Source organism: Armigeres subalbatus, chromosome 2 (genome assembly GCF_024139115.2).
Source record: "Armigeres subalbatus isolate Guangzhou_Male chromosome 2, GZ_Asu_2, whole genome shotgun sequence".
Taxonomy (NCBI): Eukaryota; Metazoa; Arthropoda; class Insecta; order Diptera; family Culicidae; genus Armigeres; species Armigeres subalbatus.
In genome coordinates, this window is record NC_085140.1 from 454,116,290 (window position 1) to 454,132,035 (window position 15,746).

Sequence of the window (15,746 nt, forward strand, 5' to 3'; positions counted from 1 at the left end):
TTGGTCACTTGTCATAAGACGAGTTTGTACAATCCCATTGGTGGAATTAAATGGGATTGTACAAACTCGTCTTATGCCAAGTGAAGACATTCCACTAAAGAGCTCAAAGTAATTTTCTTAACACATATTGGTGTTATTTTATTTTTTTCCAAACCTTTTGAACGAACGAGAAAGGCACCATCACCGCTAGGTGGATTAATCTGGGTTTTGACAATGATTAATGATTATGATTAACGATTATGATTAATAAATAAAACGTTTGGAGTATAATAAACGATTACCGATCGTGATTAAATGTTGACAAAATATGTGTAAGATTAATGATTAGCGATCGACATGATTAAAGATTAATGATTATGAATAATCAAATTGAATGATTAGCATATTGATCAATAATCAAGTACGCTTTCTACCAAATTGGGTTATTGAAAGGTTGAAAGTTGTATGATTATAATTAAAGATTATTGAATAAAAGCGATGTATACAATGAATAAGATTTATGATTAATGAATAAACTCAAAACAATTATGAATATGATTAGTGAATAATGATTAAATGTAAAATTCTATGATTAACGATTAGTGATTAAAAATTGAATCATATTTTTTGTATAATTATGATTAATGAATAATGATTAAATAACCCATTATTCATTAATCATGATTAAATTTATGATTAATCACTAATGCTTTGGACAAAAGATCAAAAGGGCAAAACCTAATCAAAACAGAATGTTGAATAATATGCTAAGAATATGATTCTTGACTTAAATCTAGAGTCTACAGATTCGGAAGCCTACATTTGAAAGACATAAAAACTTTTTCTCGAAAAGCTCAGATGCTTCGTTGAAGGAGAATTGGAAGCATCCTTCTACGCTTTTCGGAAGCCTCCTTCCAAGCAGCTCGGAGGACTCCTTTCAAGAGATTCGCAAGCCTTTTTTCAAAGGTTTGGAAGCTTCCTTTCAAGATGCCAGGAAGCCTCAAGAGCCTAATTTTAAGAGGTTCGGAAATTTTCTTTCAAGAGGCCTGAAGGCCTTTTTTAAAGCATTTTTCTATAAACTTTCTTTTCTGCTTCTTTTAAAAGCCTCGGAAATATCTTTTCGAAGGGCTTTGAAGGAATTTTTCAATAGGCTCGAAAGCCTCATTTTAAAAAAGCTCGGAAGTCTCCTTTCTAGAGGCCCGGTAGTCTTCTTTTAGGCTTTCTTCTTAAAACTTTGTTATTTTTTCTTTTCTCCTTCTTTGAACAGGCTCGGTAAGTTTTTTTTTCTAAAGGCTCGGAAGGCTCCTTTCAAGAGGCTCGGAAGCCCTCCTTTAAAGTGGCTCGAAATTCTTGTTTCAAGAGGCTTGGAACCGTACTCCTGAAAGCCTCATAAGCGTCCTTTCAAGATACTCAGAAGCCCAGAGCCGTAGCGTGGAATCCCAGCGCCCTTGGCGAAACATTCATTGAGCGCCCCTTTTCTACCATGGAAAAAAATGTGCAATATTTTACATTTGGTTAACAATTTGAATTTCAGGAATTGTAGATTGTAGGGAATCCTACCAAGAATGTTTGAAATATCGAGGTATTTTTTGACTATATGCAAAATATTTTGGGAACATAGCAGAGTCATGCTATTAGGGATTTGAGAGAGTGACGGGGATGAAAATCATAAAGTTTGATCGTAATACACTTTATAATTAATTCCCCAATTATTAATTAGACTACAATTAGAAAGCTCTTGAAATTTTAATAAATTTCAGAAAGATAGAATAAACTTACGCAAATCAAAAGGAAAGCTACGCACTACTAGACCTAGTTAGGTCAATAAAATCCATCTCTGAAGTGAGATGGCCAATGATGATGGCCAATGAGTCGTTGTCCGACCTATTCTGATAAAAAAAAAATCCAAAGCCGGTCGGTGATTAGTGCCTAATTTGGCCAACCCTAAAAAATGCATATTTTCCAAAAAAACTATCGATCATATTTTCCACAGCGAAGAAGCGCAAGGGATGTATCTCCTGTCACAGCTAATAAAACCCTCGAAAATTGCTTTAATTTCAAAGATATGCGAGAAACTGGCCAAATTGGGAAAAAAACGAAATCGAACCAACACAAACAAACATTGGAAGCTAGTAAGCGCTTAAATATTTAGTCAAAAAAAGACTTTTTCAGCAAAACTAACTTTTTTTGAGACTAAGATCAAAAAAAAATCCAACACTGGTTCGGATTAGTTCAATGAAATTCAGCTGGATTGATCGATGATCGGAATAGCTATTAGACCTATTCGCATAAAAAACTGAACTCTTGAGTGGATTGGTTGGTGACCGAAATCGACATTGGACCTTTTAAGAAATTAAGAAAAATCCCATTAAGGAGTGAGTCTGTCTATAAATTGTAGGCACTACTAGGCTTTGTAGATTGTTGAGTAAATAAGTTGGTCGGAGTCGGAGTCGCTATCAAAAGCATCAGGACTATAGGAAAAAATATAACTTTGGACCAATATCTGGTAATGTTTAGGAAAAATCAAAAATGAACACTGAGGACATTAAGGACATTCTTTTTTAATCATCTAATGTAAATTTTAACCAAAACAAATATTTTTAGGCTTTTCGTCTCATAAGTATTATAGATACAAGTGAAGAAGTGAAATTCTACACAGTTAAAAAATCTGAAAAATACACGACATGGAAAAATTTAAACGCATATTTTTGTGTTCAATAACCTCTAATTTTACATTCAACTTTTGCTGATTGAATGCAATATTGAATACAAGCTCCATAGTAACGACGACCTGTAAATTTAAAAAGTGATGGAAAAATGGGTAGAATCGAACGGAGCATTCTTGTTGCATTATATATGCTGTAACATTTTTATACTGTGAATTATCTAATATTCAATGGCTTTGCTTTGTTTTTCCACCATGTACTAGTACAAGTTTCTGGTTTTTTGGGATCCGAAAAGTCGCTAGGTCAAATGCAGTAAAAATGTTTTTTTTTATCACATGAACATTTTTTCATAAAACAAGCAAAATTATCTCAAATTAGAGATGAGCCAACTTAGGACTGCAAGCCTTCATAATAAAGACAATAATGATCGAGAAATTGCACAAAACCCATAATAACTTTTCCTGGTATTGGCTGGTGGCTGGTCATTGGGTTGTAGTCCCTAAAGGAATGTACTGAAAAAGCTGAGTTATTTCAAACCAATTAAAATGAGAGTAAGCTATCCCCACTACTGCTTTACATTACTGTTTCGGAGGTCCCTGGGTGATATTGGCAAAATGGAACTAATCCGATCACGCAGTGCAGGACGCAGGTATTACACTTCATTATATTCAAATAACAATTTGAAGATGATACTTTTAGATTGTTTATCAACTGAACCCTTGTAACCGCTTCCGGAAGTCTCCGAGAAACCAGAATAAATGTTCAAACAGCATGTTGATGTGGAACAAAGAAATATTTTTGTTTGCTTTGCATTTCTCAAAATATCTTCAAAGTCAATTTCTAAGTTGTCGGCCCCTTAACTAACACCTAACACAAGGATGGACCTTACACCACCACGTTTACAGGACTCATAAGGGAGTGAATAATTGATTCAAATATAAAAATTCATATTAATAAAAGGGTAAAATTCATAAATTTAAATAAAAATAACTGATACAATTGTTCTATTTCTCATACGGTGATTCTTGATTTCGGCGCCCCCCTAAAGTCTGGCGCCCTTGGCGGGGGCCAACCCGGCCAACCATACGCTACGGCGCTGCAGAAGCCTCATTTTAAGTGGCTCGAAAGCCTTCTTTCAAGAGGCTCGGAAACCTCTTTTAAAGTGGTTTGGAAGCATTCTTCCATCCAAAAGGCTCGGAAGGCTCTTCCAAAAGGCTAGGAAGTCTTCTTTCGAGTGGTTCGGAAGCCTTCTTTCAAAAGGCTCGAAGCCTTCCTTTAAGAGGCTCGGAATTCATTTTTCAAGAGGCTTGGAAGCATCCATTAAAGAAACTGCGAAGCCTGCTTTCAAATGGCTTGGAAGCCTCCTTTCAACAGGCTCGAAAGACTTTTTTAAAAAGGCTCCTTTCAAGAGTCTTTGAAGCCTCCTTTCGAGTGGTTCGGAAGCTTCCTTTCAAAAGGCTTTAAGTCTTCCTTCAGGAGGCTCGTATATTTTCCTTTAATAGGCTTGGAAGCGTCCATTCAAGATACTCCAATGCCTTCTTTTAAGTGGCAAAAAAGCCGCCATTCAAAAGGCTTGGAAGGCACAAAAGTGTTCATTCAAGATACTCCGAAGCCTACTTTCCGGGGTCTCAAAGGACTCCGTCCCATAGGCTCCGAAGATTCTTTTCAAGAAGCTTGGATGCCTCCTTACAAGAGCTCGAACACCTTCCATCAAGATGCACGGAATTCTTTTTTAAGGGGCTTGGATGCGTATTTTCAAGAGGGTCAGAAGCCTTTCAAGTGGTTCCGAAGCCTTCCATAAAATGGCTCGTAAGGTCTTATTTCAAAAGGTTCGGCAGCCTACTTTCAAGACGCTCGGAAACCCTCTATTCAAGGGGCTCGGAATTCTTTTTCCAAGAGACTTGGAAGCATACTTTCTGTTGAGCAGAGCAAGGGAACCCCCTCACAAAGAAAAACAATACTAGAGTTCCCTCTCACTCCATGGCAGACTACTGACTGATACTTCTGACAGCAGCTGCAGCTCTCTTCATTTCTACAACAGGTACAATCATCAATAACAAACTTCCTTAATTTATACCAAAGAGCAACTATAACTAACCGGCGCCTGCTTCTTACTATCTACGATCTACTGCGTCACACACTACCGTCACACACTACCTGGTATTCCAACACTTTCTAGCAGCTCAGAGGTGTCCTTCAAGATGCTCGGAAGCCTCCTTTTAAGTGGCTCGAAAACCGCCTTTCAAGAAACTCGGAAGCCTTTCTTCAAGAGGCGCGGAATTCTACTTTCGGCTCGGAATAGTAAAAAAAGTTCTGTAGGATGCTCGATGTATGAACTTAATTTGAATTGGGAAGTTTCAAAGAAAATGAAAATATAAAAATAAAAATATTATGGAGAGCCATTAACGGAATATAGTTAGTTTTCAGGTCCATTTTTCATATATCTGAAGAGTTACGATTATTTTCATTTACAGAAAAAAAACTCAATTAATGCAAAAGTTCGAAGGCGTATTCTTCCAGAAAGAGGTTGAGAACCGCTGCTTCATGAAGGATTCATGCAGTTCCTGGAGGAACCTCCGGAGGAGTTCCTAAATTACCGCTGTGTAGAAGCTTCCTGAAGGATTCATGCAGTTCCTGGAGGAACCTCCGGAGGAGTTCCTAAATTATCTCTCGGAGGAATTCCTAGAGGAACTTTCGGAGGAATTCCTAGAGGAACTTCCATAAGAATTCCTAGAGGAACTCTTGCAAGAACTTCTTAAGGACTTACCGGAGGTGAGCCAGCCAAGGGCTGAAAGCCTCCCTAATAAAGATACAAAAAAAACTTCTTAAGGAAATCATGAAGGAACTTCCGGAGGTAGTCATGAAGGAATTTCAGAAGGAACTTCCGAAGGAATTCCTGGAGGAACTTCCGGACGAATTCCTGGAGGAACTTCTGGAGGAATTCCTGGAGGAACTTCCGGAGGAATTCCTGGGGGAACTTCTGGAGGAATTCCTGGCGGAACTACTGGAGGAATTTCTGGAGGAATTCCTGGAGGAACTTCTGGAGGAATTCCTGGAGGAGCTTCTGGAGGAATTCCTGGAGGAACTTCTGGAGGAATTCCTGGAGGAACTTTCGGATAAATTCCTAAAGGAATTCTGGAGGAACTTCCGGAGGAATTCCTGGAGGAACTTTTGGAGAAATTCGTGGAAGAATTTCTGGAATAATTCCTAGAGGAACTTCTGGAGGAATTCCTGAAGGAACTTCCGGAGGAATTCCTGGAGGGAAGCTCAACTTCAGGAGGGATTCCTGGAGGACCTTCTGGAGGAATTCCTGGAGGACCTTCCGGAGGAATTCCTGGAGGACCTTCTGGAGGAATTCCTGGAGGAACTTCTGGAGAAATTCCTGGAGGACCTTCCGGAGGAATTCCCGGAGAAACTTTTTAGTGGGAAACTATTTTCTAGTGGGACCTTCGGGAGAATTCCTGAAAGAAATTCCTAAGGAGCTCTTGCAAGAACTTTATTAGGAAATCATGGAGGAACTTCCGGAACAATTCTTGAAGGAACTTCAGGTGGAATTCCTGGTGGAACTTCCACAGGTATTACTGGAGAAGCTTCCGGAGGAATATCTGGAGAAACTTCTGGAGGAGTTACTGGAGGAATTCCTCCTTTCCGATATTTCATGACGCCTGAGTGGAGCAAGAATGAATCTGAGGGTACCGGTGAAGGAAGCGACAGATCAGTTATTCACCGATCTGACGTATCAGCTTACACGTTGGTTCGAGCACTTCGAATAGCTTCTCCAAGTTTTGACGCCCGACCAACCATCAACATCTCGGCATGAGAAGGGTGCGACGCATTACACGCGTCAACTCCGAAGGTCCATCATAGTAGAAGATTGAAGCAGCCATCCGTAGCATGAAGTCCAACATGGCTTCCGGGGTCGATCGCATCTCAGCAGAGATGCTCAAAGCTGACCTCATGTGCATCTATGTAAATGTTGCATAATCTATTCTGCAATATCTAAGAAAGCGCGACTTTTTAGACATGCTGGACGCAGCACGTCTTAGTGAAGGTGCCAAAAAGGGGGACCTGATTGGGTGCGACTATTGGCGTGGAATCATGTGACTGCGCATTGTTCTCAATTGTTTTTTGCAAAGTTAACCTAAATCGGATACCGGAGAAAATAGAAAGAACTTTCCGACGGGAGCAGGCAGGATTCCGCCCTGGAAGATCATGTGTGGACCATATTGATACGTTTCGTATCATCCTGGAGCAAGTCAACGAATTCCTAGAGTCCCTCTATCTCCCCAAGCAACATTTTTGGTTTTATAACGGTCTTGAAGACCAAGATTCACTCTGTTAGACTGCTTCAAGACCAGCATAAATCCTGAATGTTACTTGGGTGGTATTCACTGACTACGAAAAAGCTTTCGTTCGTCTGAACCACGAACCCTTGGACGCAATGGAGTTCCGGACAAAATCATCGGCCTCATCGAAGTACAGTACGAAGCTTTTACGTGCAGAGTCCTTCATAACGGAGCATTGTCTGACCCCATCCGGCTAGTCGCTGGAGTGAAGCAAGGATATATTCCATTTCGTGCGATTGACCGTGTACCAAACCGTGGGCTGCTATGGCAGCCTATTTCTATGGAGCATCTAAACGACTTCGATTTGACTGATTATATTGATTTCGAATATTCATCTCGTAGGTATTTAGCATGAAAATGCAACTGAAATAAAACCCTTCAAAAACCGGCTCGTATTTATTCAGTAAATTCAAGTTCACTAATGAGAACTCCGATAGAAATGTGATGATTACATCATCGATAATTTTCAAATAATTTGAGTGAATTTTAATCTTGTCTCTTCCGAGAGCCACAGTTGTAATTAATAATTTTTGTCCCCTTCAAAGCCATTCTCACTTTGAATCTTTCTACCGCTTTCATGCCTGATTTTCTATAGTTTGCATTGAAATCGTTCCGCGCTCCTTCGGTGGAAGAAATGGAAATATGTTGTGCTTGCGACTCGAACAGCCGAGTGCACACACGCAGAGTTCCGCGTAATCGGATCTGATACCACCTGAAATTCAATTTGTGAACCGCGATTATCATCATGAAAGAGGCTAATAAAGGCGATTACTTATTGACTGTTGAATGGATATCGGCTTTTAAAGACATCACTCAGCAGTCATAGTGGTCGTCGTCGTCGTTGCCGTCGTAGCTTAGCTGTCCCAGCAGGCTGTGGGTCTGTGTGGAATTTTCATGCCTACTTTGATGAACTGTAAATGTCTCGAGTTCCGAGTGGTGGAATGTGCATTGCATTGAGCCGAATGTTGCCAGCTATGTACACATAGAGGGCTCCCTACAGAAAGATTGCTCGGGGGCAATTCGATAAGAAAAGGCCCTGTGGCTGTCTCCGACACCTACCCACCGATGCAAAGGCTGAAGACCCTTCGCATCTGGAAGGGTTGAGCAACATAATGATAATGATGGCAGGAAAACAACTTAAATGTTGCATTCTGACAGAACAACAGCAGCCCTGCGCCGAGGTACTTCAAAGTTAGAGCAATTTTTATAATAATGATATGGGTTCATTTATTATAATATTTTGTATGTGTTGTTTGGAGTCCAATCTTTTTTTAATGCATACCTGTATTTCTGCGCTGGCTGCGGTAAACCAGTTTTTCACCTAAACATACATTCCATTGGAGATCGACTCCGTTTTGTGATCGCGGAGAGAACGGAGAAGAGAGCAATGAATTGGTGCTCTCATTTGCGGGTATAGAGGGCTTCGAAGCTGCAGAAGATTGATTCTGAAGAGATCTTAGCCCTCGTGTGGGTTGTGTTGGTGGAGTTTTTCTATGTTCAACTTCATACAGTAGTGATTGTAGGATAAACTTAGTTCAGTTCACTGCTGGTTGGAACAAAAATAGGGAGTTTCAGGGTGCTGTTGACTCCTTAAAATTAGTTTAGACAATCCCATTGAATTCCACCACTTAAAGTGGTGGAATTCAATGGGATTGTCTAAACTCGTCTTATGACAGGTGAAAACATTCCACTAAAAAGCTCAAAATAATTTTCTTATCCTTAAAATTGTTTATTAGGTCAATTTTGCCTCTAAATCTGAACACGTTTTATGATTTCAAACAATTATAATCAAGCTGAATTTTCAACTCTTAAGTATTTTAAATTTGAACTCAATAGCAGAAAACTTTGTATTAAAATAATAAAAAATAATTAAAAGCTATTTGAAAAATATTCTACTGTATATGATTCCAAAAATTACGACTTAGAGTACCATAATCAGCGAATGGACTTGAAGAGTATATTAATCTTTTGTAGTCGATATTGCGGTAAAGACTCTTCACATGCACAGCAGCCACGGCGTTGTGTTTCAGTCGGGTCCCTCAGAAAGAGCCAAAGTCAGTACCATCATCCAAACCAGTCAGAGATCTTTAACCGCACAAATACACGTACCAGCCATTTGAGGCAGGCACGAAAAACCCGCACTCGAACGATTGAACTTTTCGCAGAAGGAATAAAAACCGTACACCTCACGCTTGGACCATTCGTCGTCCATCCAACTGGCCGTCGTCGTCCGGAACCTATACTTAAGGCACCAACACAACCAGCTGCTGCTGGATGGAATGAAGCAAAAACAGCCAACTGATCGCGGACGCGAGAGCTTTGCGGTAATGACCGCTTTTTCGTTTCGCTGCTCCGATCCAACGCAACGGGAACTGCTGCCAGCAGAGGAGTGTCAGCAGCATCGAAAGACCTGAACCTGTGGACGGTCCCAGCCGACGGTCCAGAGGGGTTACCCAATACTTAGGGCGGAGAAGATGGTGGAATGCGGAGTTTTACTACCACCGATCCGTGAGCCATCAAGTCAATCGCGATGCACTAAGAGTACGCATGCAGTGATCAGTGGTGCCAAATGTAAGGACATACTATTTTAGGGTTTCAATATTATTAAGCTCATCATTTTATGTAAATGGTGGAATTAACGGAAACAGTAAAATTCCTCTAGATTGCAGATCATCTCTCTTTGAGTTGCGGAATTTAAATGTAAACTATAAAATCATCTGGCACTTCTGGTACGGACCCTTGAAAACCTTTGGTTGTAAATGGTGGTGCCTGGTGGAAGTAAGACAAGAAATAAGTTCGAGAGATGATGTACCACTACTGGTTCAGGTGGGCGCGCACTACCACCATCATTTGCGAAGGCGAAACATTTATCGACTTGTTGTTATTTTTCGGACGACACAAAGCTTGAGGATGGAGGATCTGCGCTCGCTGCTGTTTGCACGAGCTGGGTCCCAGTGAGAAGTGCAAGTTGCGGCATGTGAATGCTGACGACAATGGTGTGCAGGAGGGTGGAGTGTGAACGGTAGGAGGTAGGACAGCTTCAGAGATGAGGATCGAAAAAGTGGATGGAAAGCACACGGTAGAAAATTGCTTTAATAACAAGTTGATTTCAAGCTTTACCTTCTGCCTCTCATTCGGGTGCTCGATTCTGTGCTGCTGACGCGGGTACGGTTCTTAAAAGGTGTGTCCGGGGAAAATAGCTGGAACTTCGCATTTATGGGTAAGCACTTCGCACTTATGGCCCGAACCATGGGATAGGGTTTTTGGGGCGATAAAAACCATGCGTCTCCATATCGTATTATCAGTCTAAGACTGATAATACGATATGGAGACGCATGGTTTTTATTGCCAGAAAAAGTCTAGCCAAGTAGGCAAAATGGCAAATCCTTTCCGACAGAACACAGAGCTGCTGTTAATAGAGGATATCGATTGCGCCACTCAGCTAACACGAACCACTGCATTTTGTTGGTTAACTTTCTGAATTAAGTTTACTACAACGTTGACAACGGATGCCGAAATATAAATAAATGATTTGAACATCTATAGGGTCAAGGCAGGCATTTTCGTCTTTTCATCATAGTCTCGAAAACCAATAAAAGAGGCGTTGCTAAACTCATCCGTACCCAATCGTAAAATTAGGAGAAACGTTCTGCTATAGTGGACTTCTAGCAAATGGACGTTGCTTTCGTTGGTTTTAACCCCAACGACGATAGATAGAAATACCTGCAGTGTCCTTAATTATTATTAGAAAATTATTTAGAGCTGTGCAAGTTTCAGTAACTTAAGCTTTCAAACGATTAATATCGGCGCCGGTCACGTTATTAATAGGAAGTCGTAATCAGTTAGGAATATAGAAAGAATATTAGTAGGTGGTTTTTGGTGTTTGGAGGCCGTATTTACCTCTCCACAAAAAACTCACAGAAAGTATTATTAGTTAGTATACTGCCATTTTTGGATATAGATTCAACCTGATAAGTGATCAATGCCAGTTTTATCTGACGTGAAATGTGAGTATGAGATGAGAAGTGAGAAATGTGAAGATAAAGATAAATTCTGGGTAAAACGTAAAATAAGAAAAAAAAAAACACTTTTTTAATCTTGATTTAAGTGTTTTTTTTCAATAATAATAAAGTTCAACATTAGATTAGGTATATGTATTTTTTTCCCAATACAGTCTCATACAATTCATAAAAATTTCAACTTGCAGCCGCAACACGTTTTTACCATCACCTCGGGATCAACATCGTTCTTTGCTCATTCGTACATTTGATATCAATTCATTCGTACATTTCTCGCGCTTAGTTTCATAGGGGCGTAACTGTTATTTCGCTGAACCCCGATTTGAAGATCATACCAGGATATTCGGGATAAAAAATAATTCGACAGGAAGCATCCCCAGTTTTTCAATTAATGAGTTACATGAAAATTTCATACACACCGTAAGTGGAATTGTTTTCGTTTATGTAAGGTTTCGGCTGGTTTTATTTTAATTCGAAACTTTGTATAAGTTTTTCTGTGACCAAAAATGTGATCAGACTGACCTCATCTCTGTATGCATACGATTTTACGAAGGTCTCACCAAGGTTGATTATGTCGGTCCCTCATTGAAAACTGTTTCTGCTGTCGATGAGAGCAAATCACAGAATTTCTTCGTACATTCCTCCAAGAACTTTTGACGACATTCGTTCAGGAATTCCATCATAAAATTCTCTGGAAAGGCCTTTGTAAATTTCTTCGATAATTCCTTAGAAACTTCCTCTAGGAAATAATACGGATATCCTTTAAGTAAAGCCAAACGGTATTTTTATTTCGAAATATCTGCAGTAATAATGAAATAGGAATAGGGTGGGTGTACCAATTGTCGCCATACATAAGAACAAGTATTTTTAAAAACATAAGTAAAAGGCATGTGGGTGGATTTTATATATCAAGCAAAAGGTTTTACCTCCTGCTCCTTAGAACAGATGTTAAAACCACAATAAAATTTGTTATAAACCTTAAAATTTATTAATCCATAATCGGAACGCATGCACCAGTTGTGGCACTATTCTTAATTTTGGTTCCTTATTTGGCAAATCCCATTGTTTTCTTATGGGATTGGCGAAATAGGGACCACTAACGCGATAACTGGTGCAAAGGATGTCAAAAATTGAGCAAAATCATTTTTTACAATTATGCTTTGCTTGGTTTGGAGGAGATCAAAGGTGTTATCGTATCATATGAATATGCTTTATCGATATGTACTTGGTTTGCGGTGATTTGATTGGCAATTTGGCATATAAAGCACTAGTGCGACAACTGGTGCTATAGCCACAACTGGTACATCTAGCCTACTAAAGGAATTTTCGGAAGAGTTTCTAATGGAAATTTCAAAGGAATTTCTAGATGAAATTTTCGATGTGATTTCCGATTTTTTTAAAGGAATATTCGAAGATTTGAGACTAATTAAATTTCCGGAGGAATTTCCGAAGGAATTCCAAAACAAGTCGAAAGAATTCCAAGATGATGGTCTAAAGACATTGCAAAGGAATTACTGGAAGATTTTTTTTTCGAAAAATCCTTAAATAATTGCTGAAGGCATTTATGAAAAAAAAAGATCGAAGGTATTCACAAACCAATTTCCGCAGAAATTCTCTTAAGAGAATTTCGATAGGTTTTCCTGATACAATTACCGTAGGTGCTGCCGAAGAATTTCCCGAAGGAATTCTGACCAAGAAATTCTCTAAATAATTCGTTAAGGACATTTCGAAGAAGTTTTCAAGACGCAAGTACTCCTTAAGGATTTTTTAAAGGTTTTTCTAACGGCAGATTTTTTGGATCTATCGTCTACGTAACTTCCTGAGTATTTGCCAAAAGAATCCCTAGAGCAGCGGTGCTCAACCTTTTTCTTGAGAGGTACCCTTTCAAACTTTCACATTCATTGAGCTACCCCCTGTTTTTTCGCTGTGAATGAAAGTAAACATGACTCATCATGGCTCTCCAAAAATTTGTGTGACATTTTGTTATTCCGTGATACTTTTCAATTAAAATTTAGTATATACATCCAGCTTCCTATAGTAAGTTGAAGACTTTTGGAGGATTCGAGCCTCTTGAAAGTAAGCTTCCGCGCCTCTTGAAAGGCGTTTCCCGAGCCTCTGGAAAAAAGCTTCCGAGCTTTTTTGAGCATTTTGAGCATTGAGCCCCAAAACTGGGCATGAGCATTTTGAAAAGAACATGATACGTTTCGGCTATGCAGTCTCAGTAATCAAACGATAATTTTGATTTGGGATAAAATCAAAATTATCGTTTGATTACTGAGACTGCATAGCCGAAACGTATCATAATTACTCTGATCAGTCGAACTTCTATCATAATCGTTTGAAAGGACATTTCTTAGCTTCTTGAAAGGAGGCTTCCAAGCTTCTTAGAAGAAGAATTTCGAGTCTCTCGAAGGAAATCTTCCGAGCCTCTTGAAAGCAGGCATCCGATCCTCTTGAAAAGAGGTTTCCGATCCTCTTGAAAAGAGGCTTCCGAATGTCGCGAAAGGAGGGTTCTCAGCTTTTTCTGAGCCATTTGAAAGCAGGCTTCCAAGAAGAAGAATTCCGAGTCTCTCGAAGGAAAGCTTCCGATCCTTTTGAAAGGAATCTTCCGAGCCACTCAGGAAGCTTCCGAGCCTCTTGGAAGGAGGCTTCCGAGCCTCTTGGAAGGAGGCTTCCGAGCCTTTTGGAAGGAGGCTTCCGAGCCTTTTGGAAGGAGGCTTCCGAGCCTCTTGGAAGGAAGCTTCCGAGAATCTTGGAAGAAGGCTTACGAGCCTCTTGGAAGGAGGCTTCCGAGCCTCTTGGAAGAAGGCTTCCGTACCTCTTGAAAGGAGGCTTTCGAGCCTCTTGGAAGAAGGCTTCCGAGCCATTTGGAAGGAGGCTTTCGAATCCTTAGATACTAGATTTATGTCGCAGGAACTACAGGATAAAGTCCTAGAAGAATTCAGATATTTCTGAAGGAATTGTTGCAGAAATGTTTGAAGTAATTTCCGAATGAAAAGAAATCTAAAAATTTATATGAAAATTCCAATAGATATTTGCTTGGAAATTTTTTCGTGAATTCCTTTAATAATTATTCAGGAAATTGTAACCGTTCGGTTCCAAATGTATCTTGCTGGCTCTACCGCAAGTCCAAATTCATGTCCCATCCTAATGAAATAAACTGACAGCATCATGACTCTCATTCTTTCCTTTCGTGACAACACTCATTTGCAGTGGTGTGAATGCTCTGTCAAAACAATAGCATGTCAGAATGATGTCAAGTGCGACACATAGAGTACGCCAGTGAGGCGCACGGATGTACATGTGAGGTAAGGAGGAAAATGTTCAATGTAAAATCAATTTATATTATGATTTTTGCATTCCGTTCTTACAAATTAAAATCTTATAAATACTCGGCCATGGCTAAGAAAGCTCTTTTCTGTCTCAACCAGCGGACGAAATAGTAGTGCGCGTCGTGATTAGCGAAATTAATTAAAAAGTATTCAATTTAAATGTTAAAAGTGTTAACTGATTAATTTATGTGTTGTTTCTTTTTGTAGAAGTACGGTTAGTGTTCCTTAAAAGCTATTAGTACGGGCAGTAGTACGTAGAAGCAATATTCGTAAAGAATTAGAAGATATAGTACGTCTATTTCGCCCATAATGTGCCCGATGTAAATGAAAACGGGTCGAAAAGATTAAGTGCTGTGATAAGAGAAAGGTAAAATGCCAAGATTTATTGATATTGTGGAAGATGGTGTATAAGATGGCGTCACAGTAGGGTGCTAATCCATGTGGTTAGGTCCATAAAGGGCCTTTCTCTTTATTTTCTTTTCTTCGGCACAAGTTCCGGCTAGCCGCTGGACCGACAAAGCTTCGCTAGATGCGCACGTCTATCCGCAAAGTCATGGATGAGCAGAAAAGGAAGACATTCGAGAGACCCCCCCCCCACTTCGGGCAGCATACGTCGGAGAACGGTGAGTCAGCCATCTTGGAAGGCCTTTCTATGCGGGAAGCCGCCTGTCTCCGTGTCGAGTCGGGAAGCATCGATAACTGCCCCGAACTTCCGACGAAAGTATCACCAGGCCACTACGAACCACCCACCGACATCAGAATACGCCACCGGAATCAACAGCAACGCCATCTGTCAACTGCCACCTACAAGCCAAAACCACTACGGATCCGGATCCCAACCAACAATATACGCAAGTACCCTATGTGACGTCAGACGGTAGGAGAAGAGGTGTCCAAAATGGACAATTTGTTAATAAATAGTTTGTAATTGGAACTTAGTGGTGCCGTCTACTTTTATTAGAGCGCAGCCCTGAATTATTTAGTTTGCACTTCTTATTGTTTTTCGTTGTTTGTGTTCAAAAGGGAACATTCAAGCCTCGTCTTCCTCTGGTGAATATAAAATTGCTTTCTTACGGCTTTTGAGCACCCTTGTTGTAAGGCTTTATTTGTATGTCCGTCGTTCTCGTGCAAACTCCTCAAGCAAGTGTTGTTTTATCATTGTGTTCCCCGTGCCAATGAGCCTCACCAAGGAACTGAATGAGATTGGAAAGATGCTGCTCAAACGACCCTGTGATTCCTTCCCATCCGGTGAGCCGGCAGGTTTCAAAATTTATTCAACAAATCTTTCAGAAATTCGTCAAGAAATTCTTTTCCCATTCAGGTTGTGTTCGAGCGATGACGAAGTACCGGGGTAAAATTTATAACGAGAGAGATACTTTCCAGTTCACGTTTATTTCAAGACTA

At 40.0% G+C, this 15,746-nt stretch overlaps 1 long non-coding RNA gene across 1 annotated transcript; it reads left to right on the forward strand.

The window, feature by feature from the left end:
• The first annotated feature begins 14,224 nt into the window (after positions 1 to 14,224).
• LOC134218244 (uncharacterized) lies at positions 14,225 to 15,326 on the forward strand. The gene is made up of 3 exons (XR_009981290.1): positions 14,225 to 14,488; positions 14,550 to 14,709; positions 14,791 to 15,326. It is a non-coding gene; the product is annotated as an uncharacterized LOC134218244 (long non-coding RNA).
• Positions 15,327 to 15,746: the final 420 nt, after the last annotated feature.